The 22,202-nt window shown below is 37.6% G+C and overlaps 1 non-coding gene across 1 annotated transcript; it reads left to right on the top strand.

The window, feature by feature from the left end:
- Positions 1–8,296: 8,296 nt before the first annotated feature.
- Trnag-gcc lies at positions 8,297–8,367 on the top strand. The gene has a single exon. It is a non-coding gene; the product is annotated as a tRNA-Gly (tRNA).
- Positions 8,368–22,202: the final 13,835 nt, after the last annotated feature.

Below are 22,202 nucleotides of genomic sequence, written 5' to 3'. Positions count from 1 at the left end.
ACATCTTATTTATACAAATGCTTGACATAAAAGCACCCCTACCCGCGTAGATGGAAACCCCCGCGTGAAAAGAACTACTCTTCTTTGAGCAGCAACATCGCCGATACGGGGAGGGCTGAAGTAGTTTGGTAGCTTCTGTAAGAGTAAAATTATGCTTTTGCTGCGCCTTTTGCACTCTTGTCGTTCTTTTCTGTTTTCTCTCTATCTGTGTGATGATATGATGAAAAGTCCGAAACGAATTGCAAATGGACTGGAGAACTAAGATCTATTTGGACGACGGTGAAAAAAAAAAGTTGTGGAAAAGAAGACGTCGTTAAACGGGACCGTAAAGGAAGCGAATCGGACTTGGGCACTTTCGGGATGACATTTTGCTTATTTTACTTGGCTTTTTTTTGGAGGGTAGTCATTCCGACAAGTTAGAGGTCTGTTTACGCATTTTTTATCGCAAATACCGAAATGAATATATTTTTTAAATAATCGCTATATAAATAACGTACACGGAGAAAAAAGTGTTCCGAAAATCGTGAACAAGCGTTCATGAAAATGAGAACCACGAACAAAGTGTTCAAATTCCATGGTACGTTTTTCAAAAACGTACCATGAGATTTGAACACTTTGTTCGTGGTTCCCAATTTCATGAATGCTTGTTCACGATTTTGGCAACTCATTTTCCTCCGTGTAAAGGAGGTTTTAGACTATGACACGATTTTGGGAACTCTTTTTTCTCTGTGTATGTATATGCATTTTTCTCAATTTTCGTTGTTTAGTATTCTGATTTCAAATATGCAACATGATGTTTTTTTTCAATTTTTCATAAGATTGCGCAGATATTTATTTAAACTTATTTATTTCCAGATATTTCAGGAAATCCACATAAGGTGCCCAGAATATGAGTCCTTTTTTATCAAAACCATGCTTCTAGAGCTATTTAAGGAATCTAGGCAAAATATGAGCAAAATCGGTCAACATTCGGGTGACAAGAAAAATTTAATTGCTTGATTCTTTAGTTAGGCAAAAATGAATTCAATACATTCACGAAAACGACTAAGAATTTTGGTGGCAGGTGGCGCAGGTCTCGTCAAAAATTGTGACAGTCAAGTGTGAGATTCTTGTAGGAGATTCAATTCTCTACAACTTTGTCGGAAAGTTCACGAAGTTCGGAGTTGCCGCCAAAATCATGAAACGGTTTTGGAATTTATTGAATTCATTATTGTCTAACTAAAAAATCAAGTCAAGGGATATCTCCAGAGATTTTTCAAAATTTACAATTTTTCTTGTCACTGCAGCGACCTCAAATTTAAATCATTAAATTTGTCCATTTTTCGAACCTCACCACAGTTCTGACCATGCGCGCTTACGCAAGCATAAATAATTTTACCCGTCGACTCGCGTTGCGCGACAAATAATTAAGCTTATGTACAGGTGTGGATCATGAGTCATCCTCACCTGAAAAGCCCTTTATTAATTTTCGCCAATTTTTAGGCAATCAAAAAAATGGTTAAGCTTTCAATTATGAATGTGCGATGTTATTCCACAGGGGAAATTGAAGGTGTGGCTTAACCAAATTCATTGGCATGTTTGTTCAATGGAGAATTCGACCTTCTCATTATTGACTTACATTTTTGAGAATATTTGAGGAACATTATTTTGATATTCCAATAACATAATTTAAAGTTTCACGACAATGGTTCGAACCCATGACTTCCGATTTTGAGGTGTACTCACTACACCATACGGAAAGTCATGAAGAATTGCAGAGGTCTGCACAATTTAATTCATGAGGTTCATCGATGCTTCTCATCGGAACGGACAACTTTTAGTAGAACAAAATTTAGTAGAGTTTTCGGGGACTGACTATAAAAACCCCAAAATTCTTGAGGAGGGCAGTTAGTTCCAGGATTAGTTCCAGTCAGTTCCAGCCAGCTCAACTCCAGTCCAGTTCCAGTTCCAGAAGAAGCCCCAGACCAGCCGGACCCGCCAGCAGCCACCAGTAGCAGAGGCCCCAGTCCAGCCGGACTTAGCGGTGGAGGCCGCAGTCCGCCGGGACTTAGCAGCCGTGAAGAGTCCGCCGGGACTTAGCTGCCGTGAAGAGTCCACCCGGGACTTAGGAGTTCGGGAGTCTGGCATGGCTCGGCGTAGAGATCTGGAGGACAAGTCTGGCTTCAACATAGAGAACTCGACGAAGATCTTAATGCAAAGTGATGTGATCGTGCGCGTAAAAGTTAAGAGTGTTACCGAAAAAAATGTAATCTTTAAAAAGTGTAATAGACAAACAAGTGAAGTTTACTGATCTGTTTTGACTCTGCAAGTAAATATCACAAAAATCCTGAAAGCCTAAAACCGCTCGGGCCGTTCATCACCCTAATGTGGACCGATTATGCTCATATTTGGCCCAGATTCCGGGGAGTATCTGTTATGTCGATTTTTTTGTCATCCTAGTCAACATATACGGGTAATTCTCTACCAACTCACACGAAATCGGGAAAAGTTGCCCCGACCCCTCTTTAATTTGCGTGAAACTTTGTCTTATGGGGTAACTTTTGTCCCTAATCACAAATCCGAGGTCCGTTTTTTGATATCTCGTGACGGAGGGGCGGTACGACCCCTTAAATTTTTGAACATGCGAAAAAAGAGGTGTTTTTCAATAATTTGCAGTCTGAAACGGTGATGAGATAGAAATTTGGTGTCAAAGGGACTTTTTTGCAATTCCGTCGTGAAACTACTTACTATTCCTGTCATTCTTGAACGACGAAACCGCCTACTTTTCTCTACCAAAAATAACAGAATCGAATAGCAACACATTTCAAAATAAATGCTGAAAAGTTCTACTTTTCAGCACTGAAATGGGTGCTGAAAAGTTGAACTTTTCAGCACTTGTTTCGAAAAGTAACACTTTTCAACATTTTTTTGATTTAAACGATTTATTGACAAAATACATGAAAATTCGACTTACAATATCACTCAATAAGTGTTTTTTGAAATTGCAAAAAATGTTGTATGGAACTCGTTGCAAAATTTGATTTTTTCAGCACTCGTCGTATTTATCCAACTCGGTGAACCTCGTTGGATAAATGTACGACTCGTGTTGAAAAAATTCTCTTTTTGCAACTTGTTGCATAAACTACTATTATGTAAAATTAGACGCCCGATTTAATGACGTACTCAGAATTCCGAAAAAACGTATTTTTCATCGAAAAAAACACTAAAAAAGTTTTAAAAATTCTCCCATTTTCCGTTACTCGACTGTAAAAAAATTTGGAACATGTCATTTTATGGGAAATTTAATGTTCATTTCGAATCTACATTGACCCAGAAGGGTCATTTTTTCATTTAGAACAAAATTTTTCATTTTGAGATTTCGTGTTTTTTCTAACTTTGCAGGGTTATTTTTTAGAGTGTAACAATGTTTTACAAAGTTGTAGAGCAGACAATTACAAAAATTTTGATATATAGACATAAGGGGTTTGCTTATAAACATCACGAGCTATCGCGATTTTACGAAAAAAAAGTTTTGAAATAGTAGTTTATGCAACAAGTTGCAAAAAGAGGTTTTTTTCAGCACGAGTTGTACATTTATCCAACGAGGTTCACCGAGTTGGATAAATACGAAGAGTGCTGAAAAAATCAAGTTTTGCAACGAGTTCCATACAACATTTTTTGCAATTCCAAAAAACACACACTGAGTGAAATTTTATGTGAAATTTTCATGTATTTTGTCAATAAATCGTTTAAATCAAAAAAATGTTGAAAAGTGTTACTTTTCAAGTGTTGAAAAGTTCAACTTTTCAGCACCCATTTGAGTGCTGAAAAGTAGAACTTTTCAGCATTTATTTTGAAAAGTGTTGCTATTCGATTCTGTTATTTTTGGTACAGAAAAGTAGGCTATTTCGTCGTTCAAGAATGACAGGAAAAGTTAGTAGTTTCACGACGGAATTGCAAAAAAGTAACTTTTTGCGTTTCTCTTTGTTTCGTCGTCCGTGTCTGTCGCGGGTGACCATGAACGGCCATGATCGATGACGACCAACTTTTTCAAAACTTTTTTTCGTAAAATCGCGATAACTCGTGATGTTTATAAGCAAACCCCTTATGTCTATATATAATTTTTTTTGTAATTGTCTGCTCTACAACTTTGTAGAACACTACTGTTACACTCTAAAAAACAACCCTGCAAAGTTAGAAAAAACACGAAATTTTAAAATGAAAAATTTTGTTCTAAATGAAAAAATTACCCTTCTTGGTCAATGTAGATTCAAAAAGAACATTAAATTTCCCTTGAAATGGCATGTCCCAAAAAATTTTACAGTCGAGCAACGGAAAATGGTAGAGTTTTCAAAACTTCTGAGAACGCCGTCAAATCGGGCGTCTAATTTTACATAAAAGTCCATTTGACACCGAATTTCTATCTCATCACCGTTTTAGGCTGTAAATTATTGAAAACACCTCTTATTTCGCATGTTCAAAAATGGAAGGGGTCGTACCGCCCCTCCGTCACGAGATATCAAAAAATGGACCTCGGATTCGTGATCAGGAACAAAAGTTACCCCCACGACAAAGTTTCACGCAAATCTAAGAGGGGTCGGGGCAACTGCTGTGTGAGTTGGCGGATAATTACCCTGATAAAAAGTTAGGAAGGCATCAACCACATATGTGGATTAACTTAGTTTTCTATAAAGATTTTTCGAAATTCTCGTTCGGCCCTATACCAACTACACTTTTTATGTTTTTTTCTTATGTTTGTCAATAGAACACAACGTTGACGTTTATCTGACCAGTAGAAGCCAAAAAAGAAACGCTCTCTGATGCTTTTAAACAGCAAACGAGGTTCATTAGCTTTTGAGGTTTTACCATTCTTGCTGCAACGATTCCTTTGTACGGTGAGAGTAATGGTGTAATGAGGACGATGTATGTCTGAAAACAGAACCTTTTATCGTATAGAAATGGGTAATTGTAGCCTCAGGAGATGCTTGTTAAGTTATGTTTACAAATATTTAAATAGTTTAGCCTAACTCCAGGCAAATGATTTGCTGTGCGTCAACGCTAGTCGAACTCCCGGCGTAACAGCCGTACTGAAAAAAAAAAACAAAACCAACAGTTTGGCTCATTAATCACGCGGGACTGACTTGTCAAACACTTGGTCACTTTCCCTCGCGGAGAGCTTCACGGCGGATGTAAAAATGTTACGCCCGCGCGTCGAAACAAATTGTTAATTATGTTCGTCCTTGTCTAAGTTTTCCTTTTCGTGCTTCGCTTTTTTTTCATCCTTGACACAAGAAAAAAGGATCATAATTTCAAGGATCAATGCCATCTCGTTTCGCTCCTCGAGTGCGTCATCATCTTGTCTGTTTAGTTTTTTTGAGACACTTTTTCATCAAACCTTTTTCTCTTGGTCGCGAAAATCGATTGTCATAATTGTTATTTTCCTTTTCCACTTTTTTACTTCGCTTGTTTTGTTGCTTTGTTATCATTAGTTTTTGCTCCTCTTTTTGGTCACTTTTTTTTTCTTAAAATAAAAAAAAGCCAATTCACAATTCTTTCGCGGTGGCGTTTTGTTTCTTCACTGTTAATTGATTATTGTTTGAACAGGACTTTTTTCTCCTTTCGTTTCCTTTTTCAAGCATCACTGAAGCAACAACCAAAAAAAAACATACTATTTCATTTATCATTTAATTGTGTTGTCTTTTGCCTTTATGACACTGCGCGCCGGGGACCAAATGGAAAAATTTCCGAAGCGCGATAAAAATTTGTCTTTGCGTTTTTTCCTGCACCCTTGCTTAGAAAAATCGACGACTTCGCGGCGGGTGTGACAGTTTGGCGTTGTTTCTTTTTTTTTCTCCAAATTTTCATTTGGCAGATGCGAGGCATCCCGTGGAAAAATGTGCCATTTGACACGACTATAATGAGTAATGATGCCGTGTTTGTGCTGCTTTGAAAATCATTAATAACTTTTTTTTCAACTTCCATGGGTTTCCTTTTTAGTGTTTTGAAGAAATCACTCGGCTTCTGGTATGAGCGGAATTATGATTTGACGAATGCTACAATTAAAATTCTCGCTTTCAAACTGAACAAATTAGAATCGACAGCTTCTTTTTGACATAATTTGAATATTTTGACGCCTGAAGGTAGACTTCTTTGTATGACTTCGACCAGCAAATATAATTGGCCATTTTTACAACAAGCCTTCCGCACTTTCTCCTTCTTTTAACTTTTTGTTTCGCAATAAACGACAATAAATTTACATGTAGAACATTGTCGCGGCCATAAATAATTGAATTAAGATTATCTTCTTTTATTGCAGTTGTGTCCTTTCCACCACCATCGATCCCAAAATTGTCATCGGCTTGTTATATGTGTGTTCCGTGGTGGTACACACTCACACATGGGTCGAGCAGGGGGGTTTCGCAATTTTCTTCGCCGTTTTTCGCTTGTTAGCAGCAGTTCAAAAGGAAAATAAGGTTTTGTCCCGTAACCGGGGCTCTTTTGACCCCTTTGGATGGAGGGGGATTTAGCAGAGGAGTCCGTGGATATTTACGGTTTTTTTTCTCTTCAGGTTTGTGGTGGGGGAATGGTGAGTTGTGAGCGTACATGTGCTTACATTTATGAGTTTACCATATTTTTGTTATTTTGTCATAGGACGATGATAGCATTTTCAGAGTTTTTTTAAAGGTCCTATAAGGCCGATGCGAATATTAAAAAAAGTTTTTGTCCCTCGGCCCTGGCCGAGGTCAAGGGGGGGCAAAAAAATAAAAAAATATAAAAATTTAAATAACAAGCCATAGTCTTCACATTTAAATGAAAAAAGTGTTTTAAAATGCATTTTACACTAGTTCAGTTGTTTTGCAATCATTAGTTTTAAAAAAATCTAAGATCTGACAAAAACAAAATTGTATCGAAAAAAAGGTTTTGCATCGAAAATTTTCAAAAAATCTTAAGTTTTTTTAATAAACCCAAACATGCTAAAAATGATTTTAAACGCAGAAGAATGTATTTTAATTTGATTTCAGCTGGTTGCACTTGAATTTTCATTGAAATTTTGAAGTTTATTGTAAAAATATTTTTTTTGCCCCCTGATTTTTCGGGCCAATTTTGAAGGGGGGGGTGACAAAAACTTTTAAAAATATTTGTACCAGCCTAAACATAAAAAAAACACAACAGCTTAGTAAGACCTTCAAAAAAAAAAAAAAGATCTCTAGATTTAATATCTTTTTTAATCTGGAATGCATTTTTACAGAATGCCGGTCACTGGAGTGAATCGGGACGGCAATCTGAATATGGGATAAACCTTATGCGCTTAAATGCGAAATCTCAACCATCCGAAGGCTTTTTTTATATCGTATTTATCTGTTTTCTTACTTTTAACATCACAGAAAAAATATGGTAATATTCATCAGGAAATGGTGACAGATTTTGTTCAATCCAATACCCGCTGGCTGGAAGTGAAATTATGTAAAAGTATAGTTTCACAGCAAAAAACGATCCTTAATCCACCTTTAGGTGGTTAGTGCCTTTCTCTCATTTATAGAGTGATTCCAATCCCCCTAAAGTATCCACATTGTTTATGGATCTCCGCTAACGTGATCGCAGCAGCTAAGAGGTCCTAATAAAAGTAAGTGATGAGTAAAAAAACAGACTACCTACAGACTTTTTTGCCAAGACTATACAGACACCGCCTTTGAGGAAAATGGCATCCCTCTTCACGGCTTTTTCGTGGCGATCAGACCCGACCATTTAAGGTTATGTAAACTCAAACCATTTTTAAACTGCTTGTAATTTTAGATAGGTATGTCAGATCTTGAAAATTTATAATCCACAAGAAAGGTAATTTCAAAACCTTCCTAAACATATAAAATATGGCAGGTTTTCATGCAAAAAACACCCTTTTTAGCAAATTGTGAAATTTATATGCAGCAGTTTTTTAAGCATAACCTTTGATGTACTTAACTAAATCTTATAAATTCTAATAGGGACTTATGGGACCCCAAGACGAATCGAATGAGGCCAATACGGTCAAAATCGGCTCAGTCAGTGACGAGATATTCCAGTGACGTTGATTTGGTACACATGTCTACATACAGCCAAACACACAGACTTTTGCTCAGCTGGTGATTCTGAGTCGCTATGTATAAATGACGGTAGGTCTAAGAGGTCTAATCAAAAAGTTCATTTTTTGAGTGATTTTATAGCCTTTCCTCAGTAAGGTGAGGGAGGCAAAAATAGTTGAATTTTGGAATTTTGAAACATTCTTCTTTTAAAAATATAAATTTCTGCATTCGCTAAATTTTCTCATCGTTCTTAAGAAGCATCGGTGGTTCAGTGGTAGAATGCTCGCCTGCCACGCGGGCGGCCCGGGTTCGATTCCCGGCCGATGCAAGTATTCTTTTTTATAGAACTATTTTTTTCGATAGGTTTTTGCCTCCGGAACAATCTTTTCATACATTAATAACTGATTACCCAAGAAGTCAGTGCCAAGATACAGCCATTTTAGTAAATTAAAAAATGCAAATTTTCAAAATTTCCTATAAAACTCAATTTTATCATTTACACCACTGCTTCAGCTACAGCGATTTACAAGCAAAACCTATAGCTTTCATTGATTTGACTGTGTGACTTAAGTGCCATTACGAAGAAATACATTTCAAGGTTGAAAACGGTGCAATGTTTCGAAAAATTTGTAAGAGTATTGTCAATTGAAATAGTAGTTTATGCAACAAGTTGCAAAAAGAGGACTTTTTCGGCACGAGTCGTACATTTATCCAACGAGGTTTACCGAGTTGGATAAACACGAAGAGTGCTGAAAAAATCAAGTTTTGCAACGAGTTCCATACAACATTTTTTGCTATTCCGAAAAATACCCATTGAGTCAAATTTTAAGTCAAATTTGCATGTATTTTGTCAATAAATCGATTAAATCAAAAAAAAAAATGTTGAAAAGTGTTACTTTTCGAAACAAGTGCTGAAAAGTTCAACTTTTCAGCACCCATTTCAGTGCTGAAAAGTAGAACTTTTCAGCATTTTTTTTGAAAAGTGTTGCTATTCGATTCTGTTATTTTTGGTACAGAAAAGTAGGCTAATTCGTCGTTCAAGAATGACAGGAAAAGTAAGTAGTTTCACGACAAAATTGCAAAAACTTTATTTTGCATCTTGACATGATGCATTTTGTTTGGCAATATTTCTGATGATTTCAAAAAAAAAAATTTTTAAACATGTATGATTTGCACCATCTTAAACTATAGCGCCAAAATCGGAACTGAAAACTTCCTGAAACTGATCAAAAATAAATAAATTCATTTTTTAACTTAAAAAGTGACACTGTGCCTATTTTTCAAAATCGTATTCCTAACCTAAAACATTACTGAATGCACCAAATCGATCAAAGAAAATCTTCTGCCGCTCTAATCGAGTCTGTCCCATACGTAAAAATAGCAAGCCGAAAAAACGCAAGTCAAATTCGTCCCGCCCATGGTTATGTGTTAAAATTTTTCTCTGAAACAAAGTTTTAAATTTTATTGGTTTTTTTTTCTTCTGATGGTTCACATGATTACGAACCAAAATGCATTATTAACTCAAAATTGACGAAATTACATATGGGACGGACTTGATTTGAGCGGCAGTCTTGTCAAGATACAGATTTTCGATTATTCATACACCCAAACAACATACAACAGCCCGCAAATTTGCATCTTTCGACATAGGTAATGTTTCATCGGAAAAAATAGATAAAAAAAAAAGAAAAAAATGAAAAATGAAAACGTAGACAATTATTCTGGAGTAATTGATTGGGAAGATTTTCCCATAATAAGATTTTTTTATTTAAAACTTTCAATACTTAATACCAAATAACGCCATGCTTTGAATTTCCGGATGCTTCGAAATCTGGACACCTTAGCTGTATTGTTGAACTTTTAATTTTGGTGGACATTTTTCTCATGTCATGTTAGTAAAAAGTTCGGCGTTCTTTGACATGTTGGAGTTGAAAATTTAACAGAAACTCATGAGCAGACTACACAAAAAACTCACTCTTAAATGTTCTGGCGCATAGGGGGATGGCGTCGCTATTTTTAGACCCCGTTTTCCACTTTTTCTCATCGAAACCGACTACTTTATCGACTTAACTTTGCTGGGCGAGATAGGACGCCGTCTATTTTTAGACGATGACTCAGCACTTTTCCACTCTTGCACTTAAAAAAACCAGATGGCAGCACGATGTAACGCCACGTCCCTATTAGTAACATGGGTGTATGGTTTTGAGACATTTTTTAAATATTTATTAAATATATGCAGCGATTTATTATTTATATGAATAATTTGACATTTTAAGCTTTTATTTCAAAAAACTTTATAAGTGAAAAGTTGTTCTGGAAAATTACAATAGTTTATTTTAAAAAATAGAAAAAAACTTCAATTTGAAGTAAACACAGTCAAAACTGAGAGAAATTTAAATTTAAACTTTCTGTACATTTTTAGAGAACAATTCAAGTTTTTTTTTCATAAATTGAACAATTTTATGAAATGGATAATTTTGTTTTCTTGCACCATTTTCAGTTTAGAAATATAGAAATTATAAGAATTAAATTCAAACATGAAGAATGTTGTTTAAATTTGGTAAAATTAGATCTCAAGATTTTTTTTTAATTCAGACAATCAATTTATTTATTTAAAATTTCATTAACAGCCTTAAGGGACGGTCAAAGAAATATTTTGAAAAGCCGTCCCGGGCCGGATGAAATGGCTTCACGGGCCGGATCCGACCCGCGGGCCGGACGTTGGGCAGGCCTGGTTTAATACATCGATTCTCAACCTTTTCCTAGGCTGGTACCCTACCATGTCAATCGAAAAGGTTCGGTTCTACCGTTGAAAATCGCTGGTTCAATACAAAGCAGCATACAGTATGTTTTGAGATAATTTTCTGACCACCTTCTGAGGGGTAAAATCACCATCCATCTCAGAATGCCAACGAACATGACTTGTGAGTACATTATGCATGTGAGGAGTGCCATTTTCCGAGAGCAGATATCTACGGCAAGCAAAACAATTTTTCTTTTTTTATGACTTTCGATGCCAGCAGAGTAAAACGCACTGCTTTGTTTGCTCGGACTTGTCGATGTTTTTTTTTGCACCGTGTAGGGAAAAGATATTCATAAAACGTGATATAGAATTTATATTTGAAATTTATTCCTCGCTCAACGCTTGATCACTTCTGGTTGCTAGCGTGATTTCTTTTTTTTTTTTCTGGGGACATCCACGAGGGGCGTAGTTGTCCTCACTATATCTTAAGGAGCAATATTGTTGTGCTGCCCCGCTTGGTTCTGGTTACAAGTGCTTCTTGCTCTTGCAATCTCCCGAATTGGATAGGTTTTATCTGATTAGCAGCAGCCGCTCACTCGTTGGTCGGTTGGACCACTTTCACTAGTGCCATTTGCTGCCTGCTATCCACCGCTCGGATTCTGGACCATGTTTTGGCGGAGGAAATTGAAACTCTTCCCTGATCCGGAGATTTGTAGCAGCGCGATGGCTTCTAGCAAATTGGATTTGCGCTCAAGATTACCACCGCCACCCATTATGGGAAAGGGGAAAGTGGTGGAAAGAAGGTTGGAAGGGAGGGGAATTTTGTTGATTTTTTTTTAAATCATATGTCAATGATGAGTAGTTCAAAACTCATGTTTTTCAGAAATTTCTATAGAAAACGCGTTACTGTTTTCCCTAAAAAAGGTAGTAAACTGTAGATGGATATGAAAGTGTGATGATCTACACATAACTGGAATTCATGCATGCAATTGTTTTATTTTTAACAAATTTACAACTTTTGCTGATTTGGTAAGCATTCTGATCTCAATTTCCAAAAATGAGCAACAAGTTCCATCGCCAATAATAACACTACTGAAAAGTACTTTTCAGCTTCTATTTGAGAACAAAAAGTTCATCTTTTTGCAATTCCATCGTGAAACTACTTACTTTTCTTGTCATTCTCCAACGACGAAACAGCCTACTTTTCCCTACCAAAAATAACAGAATCGAATAGTAACCCTTTTCAAAACAAATGCTGAAAAGTTCTACTTTTCAGCACTGAAATAAATGCATGGACATTTGACCTATAATTCTATTCAATGAGTGTTTTTCGGGATTGCAAAAAATGTTGTATGGAACTCGCTGCAAAACTTGATTTTTTCATCACTCGTCGTATTTATCCAACTCGGTGAACCTCGTTGGATAAATGTACGACTCGTGCTGAAAAAATCCTCTTTTTGCAACTTGTTGCATAAACTACTATTTCAGAACATGTACCGAAAAGTAATAATTTTCAGTACTGTTTTGGGGTGTGACACTTATCTCGACGCAACTGGAGAAGAAACCATTCAAAGGTTTTACTTTGAACGAGTGCAATAAGCCTTGTTTTTTCTATCTTAACAAAAGTGATTAATGAAAGCTATCATAATTTCAAAGTATTTCCACGTTAAAAAAAATCACAAGTTGCTCCAATTACGCAATCTTATCACGACTCCAACTTACGGGCCAATAATTAATATTTTTCACGTCCTGCTGCGTCAACACCCGAGAACATTTTTCAAATTTAATCCTATCACGAGAAAAAAAAAACTTTTGCGAGGGAAAAAACCCTTTTCATCAAACCCATCAAAATCAGACCACGTCGTCGGCATCGTCGTCAAAAAAAAAAAAGAAAATCCCTCCAAATCACCACCTCTGATGATTTCCTGCGGAAAACAAATTCGGAAGAACCTTCCGCTGATAAGCATAATAAAGTAATCATTAATACTAATTTGCGCCTTTTTTTCGGGACACTTTTTTTTCTCCTGTCGCCACTGACACCTCTCCACCAGGTCCAACTTAAGGGCCGGCAGTGATTAAGGCTCGATAAAATTAGGAGGACGTGCCCCTTCGGGTGTCGAGCGTTGGAAAATCGCGGTAATCAGAACCAGAATCGGGATAGGGAGAGGAAAAAAAAAGAAAACTGCCACCGACAGGGGAAGGTACAATTATTTATACAAATTGAGTTATTTGTCACGAGTTTTTTTTTCCTTCGTTGAGTTCTGTGCAGCAGCCACTTCTTAAGGACTGGATCTAAGATTTCCGTCCCTTTGGAAAAAGCGGACAGCCAGTCAAGCGGATTTTCCCTCTTCCAATAGCGCTTAGAAAAACCATGAGGAAAAAGGGCCCATTTAATCCAATTTTCTGTTTCTTAAAATTATTTTATTATTTAATTTGTTTTTATACTTCCGGCTGAGGCCGGTCGAAACGAGCGGTGAAGATTTCCCAACCCCTTCGAAACTCTCAAATCAAAGAAGTTGGAAGTGAAAAAAGAAAGGGTTGAATGCATATTCATTTGGAACAAGGAGGAAAGTGTTGTGTTTTTGGCTGCCAATTTGAGGCAGCTCTGGATGGACCTTAGCCTGGTCCTGAACCCCTCTGTGCTTGGAAGCAGGAGGAGTGGACTGATGGTGATGATGTGATAAAAGAAGGAATTAATTTTGCTTTTCTTGACTGGACGACGACGACGTCGTAAACAGTGACAATAATCACTGGCCGGCAGGATTGAAATTGAGACCGTTAGAAAGGGGGAAGGGATGAGAACATGAGCGTCGAGGATTCGACGAAAGGAGTCGGATTTAATTGAAGGAAATATTTCTCGGGGTCTTTTATTGGACGGTCAAAAATGGCAGCAGAGTGTGGGCTAGGCCTTCTTGGGATCGGAGACTTAATAGGACAGATGAAATGCTTGACATTTAATATGAATTCAATATAACAGACCAAAAAGTTGCAAAGTTTGTATCAACAAAAATATGAAAAAATATAAGTAAAAAAACTACAGAACAAATAAAAAAAAATCAGGTGAAAAACGACAAAAAATAATTTAATTTCTTGTTTCTTGTTTCTTGTTTCTTGTTTCTTGTTTCTTGTTTCTTGTTTCTTGTTTCTTGTTTCTTGTTTCTTGTTTCTTGTTTCTTGTTTCTTGTTTCTTGTTTCTTGTTTCTTGTTTCTTGTTTATTTTTTTATATCTGAAAAAAGTGTCAGACAACCTTAAATCAAGCAATTCATCTTCGCCACAAGTCTGTGCAAAAAGTGCCCAGCTTCAAAAAAAAAAAAAAAAAAACTTGTGTTAATGTTACTATCCAAGATAATTTGATGATCCTGTTTCACTCCCATTCACACCGGCAGCGGTGGCCATCCGTTTCACTTTCTCAATGTACCTACCAAGATTTTAATTTCCCTCCATTCACAGTGAAATATCTCAATAAACACCCGAGGCACTTCTTTGGTCAACCTTCTTGTTGGTCACTGGACCGGAATTATCCCATCTCATCAGCATGACCGTCAGTCCTCCCATCCAAAGCATTTCGGCGTGACAAAACAAAGCGCAAGGATATTAAAATCCACCTCTCCTTGCCATTCGAAAACCGTCCCTTAAGAAAAAGGAATTTTAATCAAAATATGTTACTATTAAAATTTGCCTGCACGCCCTCTCCCCTTCCAAAAAAAATAAAGGACGAACCAAATTTGCATCTTGGCCAGTGTCCGGTTGCGGCAGCACTTTTCACATGAGTGGACAAGACCCAGCAGCAATTGTGACCGGCCCTAAAATCTTATTAGAAAAGAAACACACTTTCACTAGAAGGCGTTTATTGGGTTTTTCTTGGGTGCTTTTAATCAGATCCTGGAGCAGATAATAATCGGGTTTCTTTGGGCTGGTAAGATGAGATCCGCCCATGTAAGATTCGAAACGGTTAGCCTGGGGGTTGGAACTGCTTAATGAAATTCCTGGCAGCAAGTTTTACATTATGATGTTGGGAAATGATTTCTAAGAAGTGAAACGGCTTCGATTCTTTTTACGATATGTTGATAGATTAGATTCTTTGGAGAGTTAAAAAAAGTCAACCTTTTCGACGCTCAGTTCACTCTTTGAATACTGATAACCGATTTGGGAGCGTTCTTTATTTTACGTACCGCAAGAATTTGAATTGTTGGAAAATTTCCATACAATTTTTTTAAAAAAAAAAGAGCGTAACATAGTATCCAACCCTCTCTCCCTCCCCAACTGTGCGTTACGTACCTAACGAATGCTCCCTTTATTTGAGACATTTTTCAAATCCTTGAAATGTTTTTAAAACATTATTGAATATCTATTTCAACTCATAAGTTACTCCACGGGTCCCCCACAGACCGTTATTATGGAAAAAATGTCCACCCAAACCAATGATTGGACATGGTTCTTAGGCCCATTGAAAACCTGTGGGCAGAGTTTCAAAATATTTGCCGGCAGAAATTTTTTTTTAGTATTTTGAGTAAAAATTAATGAGAAATCGCATGTAAAATGCGTAGGAAAAGATCAAAGTTTCAATGTTTTATCCCCGAAACATTGCTGGTCATGGTTTAAAATTGTACTAACATGAAGCAGAATGATATAAAAACGATTTACAGCACTGACTTAGCCGGATCAAGCCTAAGTCAAGTGACTTAAGTATACTATTTACAAGTTTGTACCTTAATATTAAAAAAAAACTCCTTCATCAGGGAATTTAAAGTCAAGAAAATCTAGATTGCACAAAAATAACTTAAAATTGGGTTACCTTGGGCCAAGAGCTGACATTGTAGCAACAAACGCATAAAGATTGCTTTGATAAGCTTGAATTTTATGTTAATTTATTTATTTGTAGACAGATTAATTTGGTCTATTTATCTTCCCACAAAGCAATATGGTGATATTGCTACGCAAATCTGCTGATTCTGTTTAAAAAAAAGCCTGTTGATTTTAAATTAACTAAATTAAAATAAATTAAAAATCTCCTGGAATCCTCTAAATTTGAAAATGATGCTCACATTTTTCTGCCGATCCCTAAGTTGCTGTGGGGCGCGGGTTCGATTCCCGCCTTATCCTCCTGGCCATCTATCGGATGGGGAAGCAAAACGTCGGTCCATTTGCGTAAAAGAGGTTTTAGGTGAATCACCACACATAACCTTCGGACGCCTAGAAATGAGCAGTAACTTGCAACAGAGACTACAAAAGACCCGGGAGTCGTTAAAGTGGATTGCTTTGCTTTTTTTGTTCACATTTATCAGTTCTGAATCAATTCCTACTGAAATCAAATAAAACAATAAAAATATTAGGGCAACAAATTTTTGGACGTGGCAAGTTTGTGACATTGAATTAGAATAGAGTTCTTTTTTTTGTTTTAAACCATACTTCATGATAGCTCATATAGTTTTAATACCCTGTGTAATGATTATAATTAGCAAAAGGTTAATAACACAACTTCCCACAGGATTAATATTTCAAACCAATCAATTATTTTCCAACATTGCAGTTATCGTCATAAAATAAAAATAACATTTTATAATTGACTAAAGTAATGTTGGTACACTCATAGTTAGAATTCAATAGAATATATTATTGATCATGAAGAACGTTCACTATTAATGTATTCATCAAAACAAAACTTACTTCTGCCCAAAACACTATCAATCTTATAACAAGTTAGGCATATCATATTAAAACATGGAAATAGTACAGTTAAATATCAAACTAAATCAAAATGTTCGCTCTACAACAATACCAGTCCGAAATTTGTTGATTTTTAATTTAACTTTTTGTCACTAAAACTTGATTCGCAAAAAAAACACTATTTTAAATTTATTTTTTTATATGTTTTAGAGGACATAAATTCCAACCTTTCAGAAATTTTATAGAACGGGCAAAACATTTTTGACCGAGTTTTGAATTTTTGAATTAATACTATTTTTTTCAAAAAATCAAAATATTGGTCGCCAAAAATGTTCAACTTCATTTTTTGATGTGAAATCGAATTTGCAATCAAAAAGTACTGTAGGGAAATTTTGATAAATTGCACCGTTTTCAAGTTTAAGACATTACTAGGTAATTTTTTTGAAAGTAGTCGCAGTTTTTAGTTTTTTTAAATAAGTGCACATGTTTTCCCACCTTCGGAAAAAAAAACAATTTTAAAAGCCGAAAAAAATCTCTATATGCAAAGGTTTTAAAACAGGAAAATTGATGTTTTCTAAGTCTCACCAAAACAACCCACCATTTTCTAACGTCGATATCTCAGCAACTAATGGTCCGATTTACAATGTTAAAATATGATACAGTCATGAAATTTTCCGATCTTCTCGAAAACAATATTTTGAAAATTTTTAAATCAAGACTAATATTTCAAAAGGGCAAATATTATGCCAAATGTTATGCCCTTTTGAAATAATAGTCTTGATTTAATTTTTTTATTGTTTTTTTTTCGATGAAAAATAAGTTTTTTTTTTCAACATTACATAAAAGTACCTTTGACATCAAGTTTCCATCTCATCACTGTTTCAGGCTGGCAAAAATCGTACCGTACCGCCCCTTCATCACGGACAAAAGTAACCCATTAGGACAAAATTTCATGCAAATCGAAGGGGGGTCGGGGCAACTGCTGTGTGAGTTGGCGGAGAATTACGCAAAAGCGTATCGTTAAGTTTAGTTATCGATTTGCTGTGATTTTTTTTGCACATTGGCCGATCTGTAAACTGTTCCGAATATGAGGGATGACTGTACTTGCAGGGGACTGTTAAGGTGCTGTTATGTCTGATATTGTTGAGTCATATTTTACACTGTTTGAGTGTTTGATTTGAGTGTTCTTTAGATTCTGCTTGGAGATTCTATTGGGAACCTTTAGAACTCTTTGGAGGCTCGTGAAAATATTATGTACTTTGAGACATTTGTCAGAACTGTAAAAAATATAACAATATTTTTGGAGTGCTCATTGTAGATTATTCTGCCAGTCTTATTCATTAAAGTCTTTTTAGACTATTTTTTACAATTTCTAACTTATTCTTAACTTATTATTCAAGCGTTTTTGAAACCACCTTAAATCAGGGGTTTTCAAAAGCACACAACAAGCAAAAAAGGTGCAGGTGGTTATGTCCTACATGACCAATATGACAAAGAACTTTGTACAAAACTCTAAAAATTAAATCCATTTTTATTTATATTTTTAAATTCTTCGCCAATTTATTTAATCTTTAATAATTAATTCTAATTTAATGTTCTCAATAATTGGCACCTCTGTGGAAACAAATTGCCAAAAAACGAAAATATTGCCGAAACAAGCATGTTTCGGAAAACTCCGGGTGTGGCGAATCCTGTCAAAATGGTCATTTTCATTACCAGTTTAAAAAACCATGCATTTTGATACCCATGTTGACCCAATTTGTATTGTTCCATAAATGACCTCCCGAGAGAACCTTCCCTCAGGGCAATGGCCACTCCGGGTGTGGCGAATCCTGTCAAAATGGTCATTTTCATTACCAGTTTAAAAAACCATGCATTTTGATACCCATATTGCCCCAATTTGTATGGTTCCGTAAATTTCCTCCCGGGAGAACCTTCCCTCAGGGCAATGGCCACTCCGGGTGTGGCCAATCCTGTCAAAATGGCCATTTTCATTACCAGTATCAAAAACCATGAATTTTGATACCCATATTGCCCCAATTTGTATGGTTCCGTAAATTTCCTCCCGGGAGAACCTTCCCTCAGGGCAATGGCCACTCCGGGTGTGGCCAATCCTGTCAAAATGGCCATTTTCATTACCAGTATCAAAACCATAAATTTTGATACCCATATTGCCCAAATCTGTATGGTTCCGTAAATGTCCTTCCGGGAGAACCTTCCCTCAGGGTAATGGCCACTCCGGGTGTGGCCAATCCTGTCAAAATGGCCATTTTCATTACCAGTATCAAAAACCATAAATTTTGATACCCATATTGCCCAAATCTGTATGGTTCCGTAAATGTCCTTCCGGGAGAACCTTCCCTCAGGGTAATGGCCACTCCGGGTGTGGCCAATCCTGTCAAAATGGCCATTTTCATTACCAGTATCAAAAACCATAAATTTTGATACCCATATTGCCCAAATCTGTATGGTTCCGTAAATGTCCTTCCGGGAGAACCTTCCCCCAGGGTAATGGCCACTCCGGGTGTGGCCAATCCTGTCAAAATGGCCATTTTCATTACCAGTATCAAAAACCATAAATTTTGATACCCATATTGCCCAAATCTGTATGGTTCCGTAAATGTCCTTCCGGGAGAACCTTTCCTCAGGGTAATGGCCACTCCGTGTGGCCAATCCTGTCAAAATGGCCGTTTTCATTACCAGTATCAAAAACCATGAATTTTAATACCCATATTGCCCAAATTTGTATGGTTCCGTAAATGTCCTCCCGGGAGAACCTTCCCTCAGGGCAATGGCCACTCCGGGTGTGGCCAATCCTGTCAAAATGGCCATTTTCATTACCAGTATCAAAAACCATGAATTTTGATTCCCATATTGCCCAAATCTGTATGGTTCCGTAAATGTCCTCTCGGGAGAACCTTCCATCAGGGCAATGGCCACTCCGGGTGTGGCCAATCCTGTCAAAATGGCAATTTTCATTACCAGTATCAAAAACCATGAATTTTGATACCCATATTGCCCCAATTTGTATGGTTCCGTAAATGTCCTCCCGGGAGAACCTTCCCTCAGGGCAATGGCCACTCCGGGTGTGGCCAATCCTGTCAAAATGGCCATTTTCATTACCAGTATCAAAAACCATAAATTTTGATACCCATATTGACCAAACCTGTATGGTTCCGTAAATTTCCTTCCGGGAGAACCTTCCCTCAGGGTAATGGCCACTCCGGGTGTGGCCAATCCTGTCAAAATGGCCATTTTCATTACCAGTATCAAAAACCATAAATTTTGATACCCATATTGACCAAACCTGTATGGTTCCGTAAATGTCCTTCCGGGAGAACCTTTCCTCAGGGTAATGGCCAATCCTGTCAAAATGGCCGTTTTCATTACCAGTATCAAAAACCATGAATTTTAATACCCATATTGCCCAAATCTGTATGGTTCCGTAAATGTCCTCCCGGGAGAACCTTCCCTCAGGGCACTGGCCACTCCGGGTGTGGCCAATCCTGTCAAAATGGCCATTTTCATTACCAGTATCAAAAACCATGAATTTTGATTCCCATATTGCCCAAATCTGTATGGTTCCGTAAATGTCCTCTCGGGAGAACCTTCCATCAGGGCAATGGCCACTCCGGGTGTGGCCAATCCTGTCAAAATGGCCATTTTCATTACCAGTATCAAAAACCATGAATTTTGATACCCATATTGCCCCAATTTGTATGGTTCCGTAAATGTCCTCCCGGGAGAACCTTCCCTCAGGGCAATGGCCACTCCGGGTGTGGCCAATCCTGTCAAAATGGCCATTTTCATTACCAGTATCAAAAACCATAAATTTTGATACCCATATTGACCAAACCTGTATGGTTCCGTAAATTTCCTTCCGGGAGAACCTTCCCTCAGGGTAATGGCCACTCCGGGTGTGGCCAATCCTGTCAAAATGGCCATTTTCATTACCAGTATCAAAAACCATAAATTTTGATACCCATATTGACCAAACCTGTATGGTTCCGTAAATGTCCTTCCGGGAGAACCTTTCCTCAGGGTAATGGCCAATCCTGTCAAAATGGCCGTTTTCATTACCAGTATCAAAAACCATGAATTTTAATACCCATATTGCCCAAATCTGTATGGTTCCGTAAATGTCCTCCCGGGAGAACCTTCCCTCAGGGCACTGGCCACTCCGGGTGTGGCCAATCCTGTCAAAATGGCAATTTTCATTACCAGTATCAAAAACCATGAATTTTGATACCCATATTGCCCCAATTTGTATGGTTCCGTAAATTTCCTTCCGGGAGAACCTTCCCTCAGGGCAATGGCCACTCCGGGTGTGGCCAATCCTGTCAAAATGGCCATTTTCATTACCAGTATCAAAAACCATAAATTTTGATACCCATATTGCCCAAATCTGTATGGTTCCGTAAATGTCCTTCCGGGAGAACCTTCCCCCAGGGTAATGGCCACTCCGGGTGTGGCCAATCCTGTCAAAATGGCCATTTTCATTACCAGTATCAAAAACCATAAATTTTGATACCCATATTGCCCAAATCTGTATGGTTCCGTAAATGTCCTTCCGGGAGAACCTTTCCTCAGGGTAATGGCCACTCCGTGTGGCCAATCCTGTCAAAATGGCCGTTTTCATTACCAGTATCAAAAACCATGAATTTTAATACCCATATTGCCCAAATTTGTATGGTTCCGTAAATGTCCTCCCGGGAGAACCTTCCCTCAGGGCAATGGCCACTCCGGGTGTGGCCAATCCTGTCAAAATGGCCATTTTCATTACCAGTATCAAAAACCATAAATTTTGATACCCATATTGACCAAACCTGTATGGTTCCGTAAATTTCCTTCCGGGAGAACCTTCCCTCAGGGTAATGGCCACTCCGGGTGTGGCCAATCCTGTCAAAATGGCCATTTTCATTACCAGTATCAAAAACCATAAATTTTGATACCCATATTGACCAAACCTGTATGGTTCCGTAAATTTCCTTCCGGGAGAACCTTCCCTCAGGGCACTGGCCACTCCGGGTGTGGCCAATCCTGTCAAAATGGCCATTTTCATTACCAGTATCAAAAACCATGAATTTTGATTCCCATATTGCCCAAATCTGTATGGTTCCGTAAATGTCCTCTCGGGAGAACCTTCCATCAGGGCAATGGCCACCTGGTGTGGCCAATCCTGTCAAAATGGCCATTTTCATTACCAGTATCAAAACCATAAATTTTGATACCCATATTGACCAAACCTGTATGGTTCCGTAAATTTCCTTCCGGGAGAACCTTCCCTCAGGGTAATGGCCACTCCGGGTGTGGCCAATCCTGTCAAAATGGCCATTTTCATTACCAGTATCAAAAACCATAAATTTTGATACCCATATTGACCAAACCTGTATGGTTCCGTAAATGTCCTTCCGGGAGAACCTTTCCTCAGGGTAATGGCCACTCCGTGTGGCCAATCCTGTCAAAATGGCCGTTTTCATTACCAGTATCAAAAACCATGAATTTTAATACCCATATTGCCCAAATCTGTATGGTTCCGTAAATGTCCTCCCGGGAGAACCTTCCCTCAGGGCAATGGCCACTCCGGGTGTGGCCAATCCTGTCAAAATGGCCATTTTCATTACCAGTATCAAAAACCATAAATTTTGATACCCATATTGACCAAACCTGTATGGTTCCGTAAATTTCCTTCCGGGAGAACCTTCCCTCAGGGTAATGGCCACTCCGGGTGTGGCCAATCCTGTCAAAATGG

This window comes from Culex quinquefasciatus, chromosome 1 (assembly GCF_015732765.1).
Source record: "Culex quinquefasciatus strain JHB chromosome 1, VPISU_Cqui_1.0_pri_paternal, whole genome shotgun sequence".
NCBI lineage: Eukaryota > Metazoa > Arthropoda > Insecta > Diptera > Culicidae > Culex > Culex quinquefasciatus.
Note: the sequence above shows the minus strand (reverse complement) of the source record. Positions and strands in the feature narration are given on the sequence as shown.